Source organism: Ahaetulla prasina, chromosome 6, assembly GCF_028640845.1.
Source record: "Ahaetulla prasina isolate Xishuangbanna chromosome 6, ASM2864084v1, whole genome shotgun sequence".
Classification (NCBI taxonomy): Eukaryota; Metazoa; Chordata; class Lepidosauria; order Squamata; family Colubridae; genus Ahaetulla; species Ahaetulla prasina.
In genome coordinates, this window is record NC_080544.1 from 35941895 (window position 1) to 35958011 (window position 16117).

Genomic DNA, 16117 nt, shown 5'->3' on the forward strand with positions numbered 1-16117 from the left:
TTAAACATTAATATTTTATTTTTCAAATAAAACAAAATGCAAGCTTTTATAAATGGTTCAAAGCAGATTCATGACGTATTGCTATCACTTAGCTTCTGCGAAGAACTTTTCCCAGAAATAAAATCTCAAATCCCATTCTAAAGCAAATTGCTCCCAAGAATGTGCGAAGGAGGAGAATAGCTGCTGTTGCTTAACTCATTAATGTTGCAACTCTAATGAAAATAGTAGCAAAAAGAAATTAACTCAAACTGCCTGCTTAGTATTTTTAGAAAATTAGTGTTGAAAAGATGTTTCAAAGTAAAAAATGGAAAAAATACTCAAAACATCTAAAATCTAGAAGTGTGTTTCTTAAGTGTTGCTTCAATCATTCTCAATCATTTAATATATTTTCTAGATATTTTTTATTGTTATAATAATATAACAATATGAATGCCTATACATATAATCCTCGACTTATGACCACAATTGAGCCCAAATATTTCGGTTGCTGCGTGAGACATCAGTGAGCCCCATTTTATGACCTTTCATGTTGTTGAAAGGTTGTTTAAGTGAATCATTGCAGTTAAGTTAGTCACACGGTTGTTACATGAATCTGAGTTTTATTTATTTATTTATTTATTTATTTACATTTATATCCCGCCCTTCTCCGAAGACTCAGGGCGGCTTACAGTGTGTAAGGCAATAGTCTCATTCTATTTGTATATTTACAAAGTCAACTTATTGCCCCCCCAACAATCTGGGTCCTCATTTTACCTACCTTATAAAGGATGGAAGGCTGAGTCAACCTTGGACCTGGTGGGACTAGAACCTGCAGTAATTGCAGGCAGCTGTGTTTTAATAACAGGCTTCTTACAGCCTGAGCCACACCGCGGCCCAGTTCCCCATTGACTTTGCTTGTCGGAAGATCACAAAAGGGGATCACATGAGCCTGGAACAGTGCAACCGTCATAAATATGAGTCAGTTGCAGAGCATCTAAATTTTGATCACGTAACCATGAGGATGCTGCAATGGTTGTAAATGTGAAAAATGGTTGCAAATAATTTTTTCAGTGCGGTTGTAACTTTTTTTGGTCAGTAAATGAACTTTTGTAAGTCAAGGACTACCTGTACTTGTATCCTAGCTACAGGGTAGAATTTGCTTATTCCTCAAAATTTGAGATTCACAAAAACATAATTCCTCTCAGCATCAACTTCCCTTCCAGAACGAAGAAAGCCTGGCAGATGACAAGTTGTTAAACTAAATTACAGCAGAAACTGGCAGCCATCACCTATCTGGGTTAATTGGTACAGTTTTTGTTAACCTATTTTTCCAAGAACAGAGTTTTATTTCAGACATCCTTTCCCCCCCCCAAAAAAAAAGAGTTTGTAAGGTGTCTTCTTCCTTTATGGGTAACAAAGTTAATTAATGATTAATTATATAGCTGTTAAGAGAATAAGTACCTAATTTATTTATGAAAATAGCTATGCTCCCTATGGGAATTGTTTGTGACAATTTTATTCTGCAATTTGCACACATACTTAAGATATAATGGTAATTTAAGCACTTTTTTTTTTTTTGCTAGATAGTGAAATGATGATACCATCCTTGTGATCAGAACCCTTTCAGGATGAGGGCTGAGCAATAAATCACTCTTTGAAGCATACCATAACAACTTTAAGTTAAAACACTTGGCCTCTTTAGCTAGTTCAAAATTCGGTACTCCATTTAACCTGTATAAATGGTGACAATTGGTACCGGCAGTCTAGTGCCAAATGAAACTTAATGCCTTCCTCCTTATTTTCACCGTTTATATACCAGGAAGAATTCACGTTGTCATGGCTTTTACCTGAGCAAACGGTACATCGCAGGGCAACAATTTTTGAACCAAGAAACCTCGAACAGGAAAATATGTCCAAAATCCAGGTCCCACGACTCCTGAGTGAATAAAATTTGGGGAAGTTGTGGTTCCTTCATTGGTACTGACTGCTGCTGAAGTCGTGTGATCTTCATTTCCAATGTTCTGTGACAGTTTCCCAGCCAGTCTTGCAATCTCTTGCTCCCTCAACAACAGCCAATTACCAAGAAAGGAAAGAAGGAGGGGAGAGGAGAGGAGAGGAGAGGAGAGGAGAGGAAAGGAAAGGAAAGGAAAGGAAAGGAAAGGAAAGGAAAGGAAAGGAAAGGAAAGGAGGGGAGGGGAGGGGAGGGGAGGGGGAAGGGGTTAATGACAGAACGAGAGGTAGGGAGGAGGAGGAGGAAAAGGGAGAGGTAGGGAGGAGAGGTAGGGAGGAGGAGGAGGCGGAAAAGAAGGGAAAGAGGAAAGGAAGAAGGGAAGGTAGGCAGGGAAGGAAGGAAGGGTGGAAGGAAGGAAGACAGGAGGAAGGGAGGAAGACAGGAATATTTATGATGGTCTCTGCCAGCTTCTCAGAAGGAAACTCCGTTTCAGTGGGGAGACTGACAGGAAGTCAGAAGTTGTTCCTGTTTCCACTGCTTTTTTTTTTTTTTTTTGGATCCACCTTTGGTCATTCTGTTTCTCTGTTTAGAAAAGGAAATATCTCTGCAAAGATGATCCAAAAGGGCACAGGCTGTCTAGTGGCTCTCTATAAAGCAAATAGCTGATCAGAGTCCTATTGACAGGAAATGGGAAAGCAAATTAAAACATGCTCACACAACTTAAGTAACAGTTTCTCACAGGCTAATACACATTTACCCACAGAACCCATTTTGGAAATTGGGTTATAAAGAGAGATCCTGAAGCAAAAGACTGGAACATCTTTAAATGCAATGGAAGCAAGAGACAGATTCTGTGATAATGTTGCCTCATGTGAAAACTCCTCGAAACTGCTTTTTCTGTTTTCCTTCTCGTGTAATTGCAGTTCTTAAGGAAATGTTTCTCTTGCACAGAAGAAAATATAAAGTAGCTAACCATCATTACAGCAGTCCTGCCTTTCTAAATGTTCTCCTGCCCAATATTTTTACTTTGCTTAGAGGTCATAATTAATTAGTACATAAGAATACCTGGGAAAAAAATCAGGTGCACAAATTAAAACCAGATAGAGTAGTAAAAAAGCAAAATTTAATTACTACTTTATACATTTAACTTCAGTTATTAGCGGTAGCCCTGCCTACGTGTTATCCATTATGGGAACTCCAAAGGAAAAATTGATGCTACTATTGATTGGCTCTCTTGAAAAAATGTTTGCGTGTATCTTCTTGTTTTTGTTTTTTAGTTTTTTTTTATAAATTCACAAATCAGCTGCCAGTGTAGAACTTGTACTGTCACATTTCAGTACATATACATAAAAAACACTGAAGTGTAATAGATACTACTGTATACTTTACCTACGTCCAGTTGAATGTAATCAATATGAAGAAGTTATTGGGCTGCTTTTTAATTAACTGTTTTAAGAAGAGAACCAATACTAGAACAATAGTTTCCTCCATTGATTACCAATGGCAGATCATGTAAAAAAGAAATTATATCCAATCCAATAAAATATTGTTATTTCATAAAATCACAGCATGAGTTTAGGAAATATGGCAAATTGAGTTGAGCAAGAGACAGATGATGGAGGAAGAAACATTAGGCCAATTAAAAAAAATCTGTATATAAAACCTTTTGTTGATAATGAGATCATTCATCTACCTAATTCCTGCTGTTTGAGAATGATTCACCAAAGCCTTCCTCTATTCTGGCTTCCTAAGATTGTTTGAACGGGACAAAAGATATTTAATAATTTTAAATGCAACATAAAAGATTAAGAAACATACAATATAAATCATGAGATATACTCATAAGTTTTAATAAGTTTAATCCATATTACTAACAAAATTATTCTTAAGTATCTCATGAAATATACTTAATTACTTATTTTATTTATTTATATATTTATTTATTTATCCCATTTATATGGCCGCCCATCTCACAAGAAGCGATTCTGGGTGGCATACAACAATCAATAAAACAAATATAAAAAACATAGTAAAATATAACATGTCCATATTACAAATGAAAATCACTACAAAGAAACATAAATTTTGTATATAAATAAATCCAAATTTTAAATGTCTTGCTAATTTATGTACTTGATTATAATCTAAGAATAGTTTTCAGGTTAAACTGAAAACTATGTCAACTTTACTTTTAAAATTCAGAGTTATTCTGGACATCAAAGCAAATTCCTACAAATTATTTAGCCATTCTTTCACTGAAAATAAGGAAGGTAACCTTTTCAATAAGAAGCGTGTAGTATCTTTGCAGCAGTTAGCCACATGCAGGGTTAATTCAATATGCTTTGCTTTGGTGAAATTAATAAAAATTCAGATTGAAGAGGGTTCAATTTTTAAAAATTATTTCATTTTAATGTGAATAATTTCCCATAACTATTGAGTATCATGACATTGCCACTAAAAAGGAAAGAATGGTCTTTTCCAACTATTACATTTATTAAATGAATTGTCCATTTTAAAAATTAAAACTCAAGTAATATACTGATGATGAAACATCTTATGCCAATTTTCTCTAAGGTTCAGAGTAAATGTAATGTTTTTCTTCCATTGGAATTCCCATTTCTACATCTTTGTTACTACGTTCTAGTTCTGCAGCTGTTTAATCATTCAATCTTTGACCTGCTTGGGTTCTGAGCCAGACTTCACCAACAATCTTAAAATAAGACTTAACAACTCTTATAATATATATTGTAAGATTTTCAAATTAAATCATTATTGTCCCTTGACTCTTAAGTCCTTGTAATGCTATACTGCATATCTAAAGATAAGGAAACCAATCAGATAATACTGGATGGTTGTGAGGTATGAATTTCAAAAGATTCTATCTTTGCATTTTTAATATTTAGATTTCTCAACAAATTATTAGCTTTGAAATGAACTATAATTTCCTGGAAACCGCCTGTTTTTTGTTTTTTTTTAAAAACCCAATGATTCAAGAAGTGACAGATCTGGATTAATCCTTTCCTGTATTTATCCCAAATATTCAGTATATTGCTATCATTAAATAATGTGATAAAGTGTGTGTCTGCTTGTGTCAGCTAAGTGGTTTTTATGCAAGCCATCCTGAAGCCTCGCTTGTTCCATAGTTGTAACCAAGACATAAAGTGATACAATCCACATTAAGCAACTAGCATGATGATATAAATTAAAATTTGGAACTGCTAATCCACCTTCCTCTTTTGAGTCCTATAGACCCTTGAATTTAATCTTCTATTAGACTATATTTCATCACATGCTTATACCAATCGCTTGCTACCTTGTCATCAGTATGTATTGGAATCATTTAACAAGAGTTTTGGTAAACTATTCATTTAGATGGCTGCCATTCTATCTAGCCAAAATAAATGTAAATTTAGGGATTTTCCCTTAACTGGAGGCATCTGATGTTATACTTTTTCCAAGTCGGGATATAGCTATTTCTAATAATTCCTTACTATTTGTTTTACATATAAGATTTTTACAGTAATATTAAACCCTAATACTAAAAGTAAGAATTGCTTTTCTTTCTTTTTTCAAGTCAAATACCTCAGGATTTGAGGTTTGCCTTTATTAAGGTGGCAAAACTCATTTAGAAAGAAAACCAATGACTGAGGTGTCCCAAGCTGGTTCTTTATTCGGCTACCCATCTCCCCTACAAGGTGGCTCTGGGCAGCTTATAGGTTATAACATTATCTTCTATTATACATTATCTTCTATCTTCTACCATATATTGTTGCATTGTGCATACGTGACTGCACAATACCCATCAAAAGTTTCTTCCTTTTAGCATTTCTTTCATGCCATGAGGTCAGTTTGTTGATGGAAGTAAGTATATTGTTCAGCCTGCATCTAAACTCCAGTTTCTCACCCTGCTGGCTGGGGAATTCTGGGAGTTGAAGTCCCAGAAGTCCACACATCTTAAAGTTGTTGAAATTGAGAAAGACTGAACTAAATGCAAGTGAATCATTGCCTCCTTATGTGGTATTTCTTCTAATATAGCCTGACATTCAGGTTGTTGTATTTGAATAGATTCAGCTCATTTAATATGCCTTATCCAAGCTGCGACCGCAAAGGTTATTGATAGCATTATTAGCTATTAACATAGCACTGGGCATATGTGCTAATCAGCGCTGGCTCACAGACCAACCATTATTTCCCATAAAAATTCTATCATGCAGCTCAGACATGTCAATGTGTCCTTGACTACAGAAAGTTCAAAATCAACAAAACTGAGAAATCTCAGGACCCTGGTTTGCTTTAAGACTGTAACATAGTGTTAATTTCAATCCTTTCAACCACATATTCACTCATTGATTCATTGTATATTTATTTATTTATTTATTTATTTTGTCACAACAATATATGTAGGTATCATACAAAAAGATTATATAGTATATAAACACATATATGAGTAAATATAAGGAGGTATAAGCATATATATATATAGGAAGAAGAAAAGAAAAACAATAAGACAGGAACGGTAGGCACGTTTGTGCGCTTATGCACGCCCCTTATGGTCCTCTTAGGAATGGGGTGAGGTCAATAGTAGAAAGTATTTGGTTAAAGCTTTTAGGATTATGAGAAGAGACCACAGAGTCAGGTAAAGTATTCCAAGCACTGATGATTCTGTTACAGAAGTCATATTTTCTGCAATCTAGATTAAAGCGGTTGACATTAAGTTTAAATCTATTGGTTGCTCTAGTATTATTGCAATTAAATTATTATAATCAAAAATTTTAGCCCACTTTATCATGCATTTCTATCATACTGGTTCTTTTTCTTTCGTGGTGGCGCAGTGGTTAGAATGCAGTACTGTAGGCTACTTCTGCTGACTGCCAATTGCCAGTTTGGCAGTTCGAGTCTCACCAGGTTCAAGGTTGACTCAGCCTTCCATCTTTCTGAGGTTGGTAAAATGAGGGCACAGATTGTTGGGGGCAAAAGGCTGACTCTGTAAACTGCTTAGAGAAGGCTGTAAAGCACTATGAAGCGGTATATAAGTGTTAAGTGCTATTGCTATTGCTATTGCTATTCTTCTGCTTTATATTTCAATAAAAAGGTTACCAGTAACCTGTTCCTCATTTGTGCACAATTCCATTTCAGATTCACTCTTGCAAATGTTCAAAACCAAAAGGTCTTTTATATGACTTTAAATCTTTCTCATACAGATAGTCTTCAATTTACAATCATTCATGTAATCAAATTCTTATGCTTGGCCACTGGCCTGTATTTATGATGGTTGCAATGTCCAAAGGGCCATGTGATCACTCTTTGTGACTTTCTGACAAGCAAAGTCAACTAGGAAGCCAGATTCACATAACAACCAGGTTACTCACTTAACAACTGCAGTGATCCACTTAACAACTGTGACGCGAAAGGTCACAAAATGGGGCAAAACTCACTTAACTGACTTGTTTCGCATTGGAAATTTTGGGCTCAGTTGTGGTCATAAGCCAAGGACTATCCGTAATTGAATGTAAGAAAACCATTGACATGAATACCCTTCTACCATCAAGTCTTTTCTTATTTTTCCTCTACATTTTCCTTGAATAACATATTCTAATATATTCCTAATATATCAGAGTAAATTAACCATTTAAGTTTAGTAATCGTTTCCCTTCTGTAAATGCTTCCTCTGCTGACAGATACAAAAGTCTTTTTGGGCACAATTTAGTTTTATATGTCTTCCATATTCTCGGTATGGCACATCTAACAAAATGATTTTTTAAATCATCTTTAGCCTTCGTTTTATTGCACTATAAATATCTGTGTGCACCTGAATCTTAAGTCATGTTTTTCCTAACTGCAAAATCCTTCTGTTTCTTGGCAACATCCATTCTTTCATCCAGACCAAACAGCAGGCTGCAAAAGTATAATTTCAAGCCCAATCCTCCTTTACTTTTGCACCATGTAACATCTGATATTTTAACTACATAAGTTAAATATAACTTTATTTTTCCCCTGCCACATACGTTTATTTATGCCATTGTTTAAATGGTACATCAGATCTGAAAACTGGTATTGTCTCAAATAAAAAAGCATTCTAGACAAGAAATTCACCTTAATATTTAACTGAACAGAATAATAGAGTTGCAAGAGACATTGGGGATCTTCTAGTCCAACCCCCTGCTCAAGCAGGAGACTCTATATTATTTCTTTTTAAAAGCTTCCAGTGATTGAGTACCCACAAATTCTGAAGGCAAGCCGTTCTACTGGCTAAGGAGAAATTTTATGCCAGCAAGAACAATTAACCAATTGTTCTTGCTGGCATAAAATTTCTCCTTAGTTCTAGGGTTGTCTCTCTCTTGGTTAGTTTCCAACCATTGCTTCTTGTCTTGCCTTCTGGTGCTTTGGAAAATAGGTTGAGTCCCCTCTTCTTTGTGGCAGCCCCTCAAATATTGGAACAATGCTATCATGTCACCCTTAGTTGTTCACTAGCCTAGGCATACCCAATTCCTGCAACCGTTCTTCATATGTTTTTTTTTATTTTTTTTAAAAATAATTTTTATTAAACAATTTGTCTTTAAAAACAAGACAAAAAACAATCACACATATATAAAAACAAAACACATCAAGACATAACGTATTGATCATTACATAACATTCATGGTAATTTTACAGCATTTCGCATCGACATACTTAATTTGCTTTTGTAGTTCTCTATTCTATCATTTCTATTTACTACTCAATAGTAGGATAATTGCATTAGTCCAACATATATATAAATATATATATATATGTAGGTCTTTGGTTATTCGGGTTTTCTCCCACGTAAAATTGGAAGTGTCTTGGCGACGTTTTGACAAAGTCTCATTCGTCATCTTCAGGCTAGTGTTTACAGCTTCATACAGTTTACAACTTGCTCCTAGAAGCACGAAGCTGTAAATACCAGCCTGAAGATGACGAATGAGACTTCATTGAAACGTCACCAAGACACTTCCAATTTTACGTGGGAGAAAACCCGAATAACCAAAGACCTGCATATAAACACCTGCTAAAACCTCAGAATATATATATATATATATACACACATATACACACACACACACACATTATAACATTCATTGTTCTTATCTACACATTTATATTCGTTTATATTTACATCTCTTAATTTAATGTTGTTCAGTTACTTTAATTTAAGTTTCATCAGTATTAATTTAAACATTTCTTGTTCTGTTTTTGAGCCAACTGTACATTTTATCCCATATTTCATAATATTCTGATTCCTCTCTCTCTTTCAATTCCATAGACATTTTATCCATCTCTGCGCATTCTAGAATTTTCCTAATTACTGTTTCATCTGAGGGTACTTTTTTTGCTTCCATTTTTTTGCGAATGTGATTCTTGCTGCGGTAAGTATGTGCAGTATAATGTATTGAAGGTTCTTCATATGTTTTAGCCTCCAGCCCCTTAATCATCTTTGTTGCTCTTCTCTGCACTCTTTCTAGAGTCTCAACATAAATTGTGGTGACCAAAACTGGATGCAGTATTTCAAGCCTTATAAAGCGGTACTAAATTTTAAAGTAATTTTTATTGAAGTTTTTTTAATAGAATTGAAAACCCTACTAATTTGGAATTAAAAGCGATAAGGAAGTGAAAAGGAAATATTTTTTTAAAAGTAACAGAAAAGAAAAAATTCAAAGAAGCTGCTTTTAATCTTCTTGACAGTGGTTAGACATACATTTATATTTTACCCTCTTCTTTCTCTCTAAGGTTATCCAAGCAGAAATTCATTCCAGGGAAGAAATCTTCAATATTGCATTACATTATTGGGCTTTCTTTCCTTTGGATAAAACAATACATGACAGTTACAGTCTAAAATATTTGCTTTTATATATAAATATACAAAATGAATGGTGACAAACAGTCAGGTACTTCTATCAAAGACGGTCCTACAAGAGCAATTCATTTTTATCTCCTATCCCAGCTAGAAACTGCCAATTCTCTCTTAACAGACAATTATGGTGTACAGGTAGACCTTTTTATGTGTTAGTTGCCAAATTGATCAGGATGATGGAACAGTTCCACTAGGGCAGGGGTCTCCAACCTCAGCAACTTTAAGACTTGTGGACTTCAACTCCCAGAGTTCCTCAGCCAGCAAAGCTATAAAGCTATAAAGCTATAAAAATCATCTATAGCCGTGATGGCGAACATATGGCACGTGTGTCACAGGTGGCACGTGAAGCCATATCTGTGGGCACGCAAGCATTGCCCTAGCTCAGTTTTAGTGCGCATGCGGGTGCCAGCCAGCTGATTTTCAGGCCTTCCAGGCCCACTGGAAGTCAGGAAACTGGCCATTTCCGACCATCAGAGGGCCTCCATGGGGGTGGAGAAAGCCGTTTTTGCCCTCCCCAGGCTCCAAGAAAGTCTCTGGAGCCTGGGGAGGGTGAAAAATGGGCCTATAGGGCCCACCGTGCCATCACATGCCAAAAGCAGGGGGAGTGCGGGGGGGATCATGCCCGCATGCACAGGGGACAGGGCACATTGAATTATGGGTGTGGGCACACGCATGCACAACCCCCTCATGGTCCCCCCGGTTTTGGCATGCAGCGGCAAAAAGGTTAGCCACCACTGATCTATAGCATGGATAAGGTAGACAGGGAAAAAAATTACTTCTTTTTTTGTAATTCTACATTGTATAATACCAGTGTTTGAAATTATTCAAAATCACCTGAAAAATAGAAAATATGTGACAGACACACAGACAAAAAATCTGAACTGTTTTAAAGGTAGTCCTCAACTTATGACCACAATTGAGCCCAAAATTTATGTCGCTTGAGGGAGTTTTGCCCCATTTTACAACTCTTCTTGCCACATTTGCCAAGTGAATCACTGCAGTTCTTAAATTAGTCACACGGCTGTTAAGTGAACCTGGTTTCCCCATTGTCTTTGCTTGTCAGAAGGCCGCAAAAGGGGATCACATGACCCTGGGATGCTGCAACCGTCATAAATGTGAGTCAGTTGTCAAGCATCCAAATGTAAATCATGTGACCATGTGGATGCCGCAACGGTTATAAGTGTGAAAAATGGTCATAAGTCACTCTTTTCAGTGCCGTTGTAACTTTGAATGTTCACTAAATGAACTGTTATAACTCAGGCACTCTTAATGCTTGGCTTGGAGCTGCCAAGAACTTCATCCCTGAATTTGAGAGATAGGCTTTTACCTTTGCCCACCTGAAAATGCAAATCACCAAATAATTCTGGTGAAGCAAAAAGGATTTATTAAGGGGGTTCAATTACATCTACAGCAGGGGTGTCAAATTCAATTTCATTGAGGGCGGCATCAGGGTTGTGTGACCTTGGGGGGGAGGGCGTGGCCAGAGTGTGTGTGGCCAGCTTGACATCACTCATGTCGGGGGCCCAAGTGCTCTGCCAGCGAAAACAGAGCTCAGGAGGCTGCAACGGCTTCCTGCTCAGGAGCTTCATTTTCACAGCAGAGGATTGCAAAAGGTCGTCACAGCCTCCCGAGCTCCATTTTCTCTGGCAGAGGCACCGTCGGCTGGTCCTTGGCTTTTTCCAGGGCAGCCCTGCAGGCCAGATCTAAGTGTCAAGGTTCCAGAAAAACCTCTTCTGCATAAAAAAACTCAGAAGCCATTGTTTTTCAGAGTTCTTTACTAGCATGAGGAAACTGGCACACGATGAGTGAAATTCCAAAACTGAACTTCCGGATTCTTTTCCCAGTTATACAAATCCCAAGAGTCCCACCCCCCTGACCCCTTTGATGGTCACATGGTCCCACGTTCTCCCAGTTCATTCGAATATCTTCTCGCCACTCTTCCTGCAGATGTGAACACCATCCGACCTTGACCGCTTGAAGAATGTTACCATACCCCTCAGCCCCCCTTCTTCCCCTCAGGGGAAAAATGTGGCAGCGTCTGGAACCCTAAAGTCTAATATGGTTTCCAGGCCTGACACTAAGCACTCCACGGGCCGGATCTGGGCCCTTGAGTTTGACACCCCTGATCTACAGGATACAGAAACAAATGAAACAAACAAAAATGTGGATGTAATAGGTCAGAAAGCAAGTGATCAAACAATCGAAGACATTGATTACATGGGAGACCTGAACAATAGGAGACATTGATTCTAGATAACATTCCACAAGTGGCAAATTGATGGATTACAATACTCTTTCCCAGCTGGGTTTGTATCTTTCTTAAAACTTTTAAGTGTGTTGTCCCAAAGATGCTTTTTCAAGAGGCAACTGGACTCTTTCTGGTTTATTTCTTTGTAGAAGTTTTGTTTCTCATCCAAGAAGCTTCTTCGCCTCTTGAAAAAGCACCTTTGGGACAACCGTGATCTGGATGACTGAGAATCTCCATCAACTTTCAAGTGTATTCAAGCCCTTGCAGAATACTCTCTCTGTTGTGCAGTTGCTGAAAAAAGAAGCTCTCATATACCAAAGGAATGGCCTGAGAAGGGAGAAACATGTTTTCTTTAAAAGAGTCCCAGGCTGCCGTGTTAAAAGTGCTAATAACACCTTCTAAAATGCTAGTAATGAAGTCTAAATTTTGAGACAATAGTTGTGGAACTATTCTGGTTCCTTGGATGCAAGAAAACAAACAAAATGTTTGCAAGACAACCTGTCTTGAATCCCATGAGTTTTCTTACATTTCCCAAGGTACTGTATATCATTCTCTTAGCCAAGTCTTTTCTCACGCACATTTCCCCAGTATATTTTTTTAAAGACACAGCTATTGTCTTCAGAAGTATATTTTAAAGACTCTTTTTTAAAAAAAATCAGGGAGAAAATGAAGGTTAACTGGGCCTATTTTGATAATAGTGTTCATCTGTTGCAAAGATCAGTGGAGCAGAATTGTCCAAATTGGCAGTCAATGAAATCCTGGGCTGAATCTTTTTAACATTCCAATTCACCTCAGAAAAAGGGAAATATATGTACTTCACACCGCATGTAATTAAATAAAGTTTCCCACTGCATAACGTTGTGATCTGGATGGTTTAAAAGAAGCCAAATTAATGAGCTATCAGTGGCAAGTAATAATGCTGGCTGAATGTTTCTCCAGAGTCACGGATCATACAAGTGCTTGTAGTCTTTCCAAGGCCTGGAGACTGTATAGAGCAGCGACACGCTACAGATCTTTAACCAGCATGGTTCTTATGGGACATTTCCTTTAAAAATGCAAATTACTCCTGCACACATAGAAACATACACACATATTTATCCAGTTCTACACAGTACATTGCTTTTAAAAAAATCATCCCTAACTCTATTCTGGAAACCTCAGCTGCATATGATGGACTATTAGACAACAGTCCCTCAGGCAAACATGTACAGGTTGCCCTAGAGCAGGGGTCTGCAAACTTGGCTCTTTCAAGACTTGTGGACTTGTGGAGAAACTCTGGGAGTTGAAGTCCACAAGTCTTGTTTTTGAAAAATTTTATTTATTTTTAAACATAATATAAAAAAACCTCATCAAATCAATTCCATTACAACGTGCTGTGGATGTTCGACTGATTAATTGTTCTAACTGTCAGGAAATTTCTCCCTAGTTCTAAGTTGCTTCTTTCCTTGATTAGTTTCCACCCATCGCTTCTTGTTCTACCCTCAGTTGCTTTGGAGAACAGCCCGACTTCCTCTTCTTTGTGGCAACCCCTGAGATATTGGAACACTGCTATCATGTCTCCCCTAGTCCTTCTTTTCATTAAACGAGGCATTCCGAGTTCCTGCAACCGTTCTTCATATGTTTTAGCCTCCAGTCCCCTAATCATCTTTGTTGCTCTTCTCTGCACTCTTTCTAGAGTCTCAGCATCCTTTTTACATCGTGGCGACCAAAACTGAATGCAATATTCCAAGTGTGGCCTTACCAAGGCATTATAAAGTGATATTAACACTTCACATGATCTTGATTCTATCCCTCTGTTTATGCAGCCCAGAACTGTGTTGGCTTTTTTGGCAACTGCTGCACACTGCTGGCTCATATCTAAATGGTTGTCCACTAGGACTCCAAGATCACTCTCACAGTTACTACTATTGAGCAAGGTACCACATATCCGGTACATGTGCATTTTGGTTTTTTGGCCTAAATGTAGAACCTTACTTTTTTCACTCTTGAATTTATGGAGCAAAAAATATGATAATTGTTCCAAATGTACCTCCCTGTGATTGGAGATGCTTTTTATGTTTTATACTCCATGAATATGGAAGATGTAGCTGCTACATAGCTAACTGCTGTATGCAGAATGGCAGCTATTACAATAAGACTTTCATTCAACTGTCAGGACTACAAGCTCTGGTGAGCAGCATCTCCTCGTGAAAGTCCTGCTTGGAGCTTTGCTGGGAGAAAGAAGAAAACTTATTGAAACAGCATCTCATCACAATTTGACTAAGAACTTTTGGGGGGGGGGAGGCAAAGATTGTATGCTACTTTATACAGATAGTTCTTAACTTACAACTCATTGCTTGATTGCTTGAATTTATATCCTGCCTTTATTATTTTATTACTTTTATAAATAAGTCAAGGTGTCAGACATAGCTAACACTCTTCCTTCCTCCTATTTTCTCACAACAACAACCCTGTGAGGTGACTTGGACTGAAAGAGAGTAACTGGGCCCAGAGTCACCCAGCTGGCTTTCATGGTTAAGGCCGGACTTGAATTCCCAGTCTCCTGGTTTCTAGCCTCGTGCCTTAACCACTGGATCAAACTGGCTGTTCAATTAAAACTAGAATTTTCCTTTCTAGAGTCCCCACATCTTTTTTACATTGTGGCGACCAAAGCTGGATGCAGCGTTCCAAGTGTGGCCTGACCAAGCCATTATAAGTTCAAACATATAATGCAAACATTATAAGGCATTATAAATTCAAACTCAGTTTAAATGAAGACTGCAGGTAGTCTTACAACCATTTGTTTAGCGACCATTCAAAGTTACAATCACACTGAAAAAAGTGACTTACGCACTTATGACCATCAATGCATTCCCACCGTCACTTGATCAAAATTCAGGTGCTTGGCAAACAACATTTATTTACAAGGTTTGCAGTGTCTTAGGGTCGTGTGATCACCATCTGCAACCTTCCTAGCAGGCTTCTAGGCAAAATCAATGAATGAAGCTGTACCACTTGATGATCACATGATTCACTTAACTGCAGTTGTTATGTATTCATGTTTGTACCTTTAAATATTTGAGCGGGAAATCAGCACGTTGCTGATTGGTCGAAGCCTCCAGCAGTACTGTATAAAAGGAGAGGTTTTTCCCCCAGCCTGTTGCTGGGTTCACCCTATATTAAAGAGCTGTTGTCACTACCCTGGTCTCCAGCCTCGTTACTTCCCGAACTTAACATTGGCGACGAAGGTGGGATCTCGAGGCTAAGGAGAACCAGAACCGAGCTGAAGCACGATAGACCCGAACCCAGCAAACCCAGGGCAGAAAAGCGGAGATGGCCAGTTACACTCCGCCCGCACCGTTTGACCCGGCTAAAGAGAAATGGGGAACGTATATGACCCGTTTCGAAAGCTTTCTAGAAGCCAACGAACTGCACGGAGTTCCAGATAACCGAAAGAGGGCTTATTTCCTAAGCCACTGCGGTCCGGAGGTCATCGACATCGCGGAAGCCCTGGCAGAGCCAACGCCGTTGCAGTCGGTGTCGTGGCCAACCTTACAGACATTACTAAGAAACCACTTCGCACCCACGCCGTCCAAATACGTGCGGCGGTTTGAATTCGGAGAGCGAAGGCAGATGGAGGGCGAATCCATAGGCGACTACATGGCCGCCCTAAGAAGAGCATCCAAGGACTGCGGATACCGTGACCTAGACGAGGTGCTCCTCGAGCAACTCATCCGAGGGGTCAAAGACATCCGTTTGCGGCGACGGCTGCTGGCAAAGAGCAACCTCACGCTAGCCAACGCTCTGGACGAAGCCAGAGCACATGAAATGTCATCCCAGGCAGCAGAGACACTGCAGAAGCCGGTCCCACAAAAGGCGAGCGCGAAGGCAACTCCGGTGCACCAGGAGGAGGTTCAGACCGAATCCGACGGTGAAGACGAGGAAGGGGTCTGCCGCACCGATAAACGCGACAAAGGGGACCGAGACGAATGCGGAAGCTGCGGGGGTCAACACCAGCGCCAACGCTGCAAGTTTAAAGACGCGACATGTCGGCGGTGTGGGAAGAAAGGGCACCTAGCTCAAGTCTGTC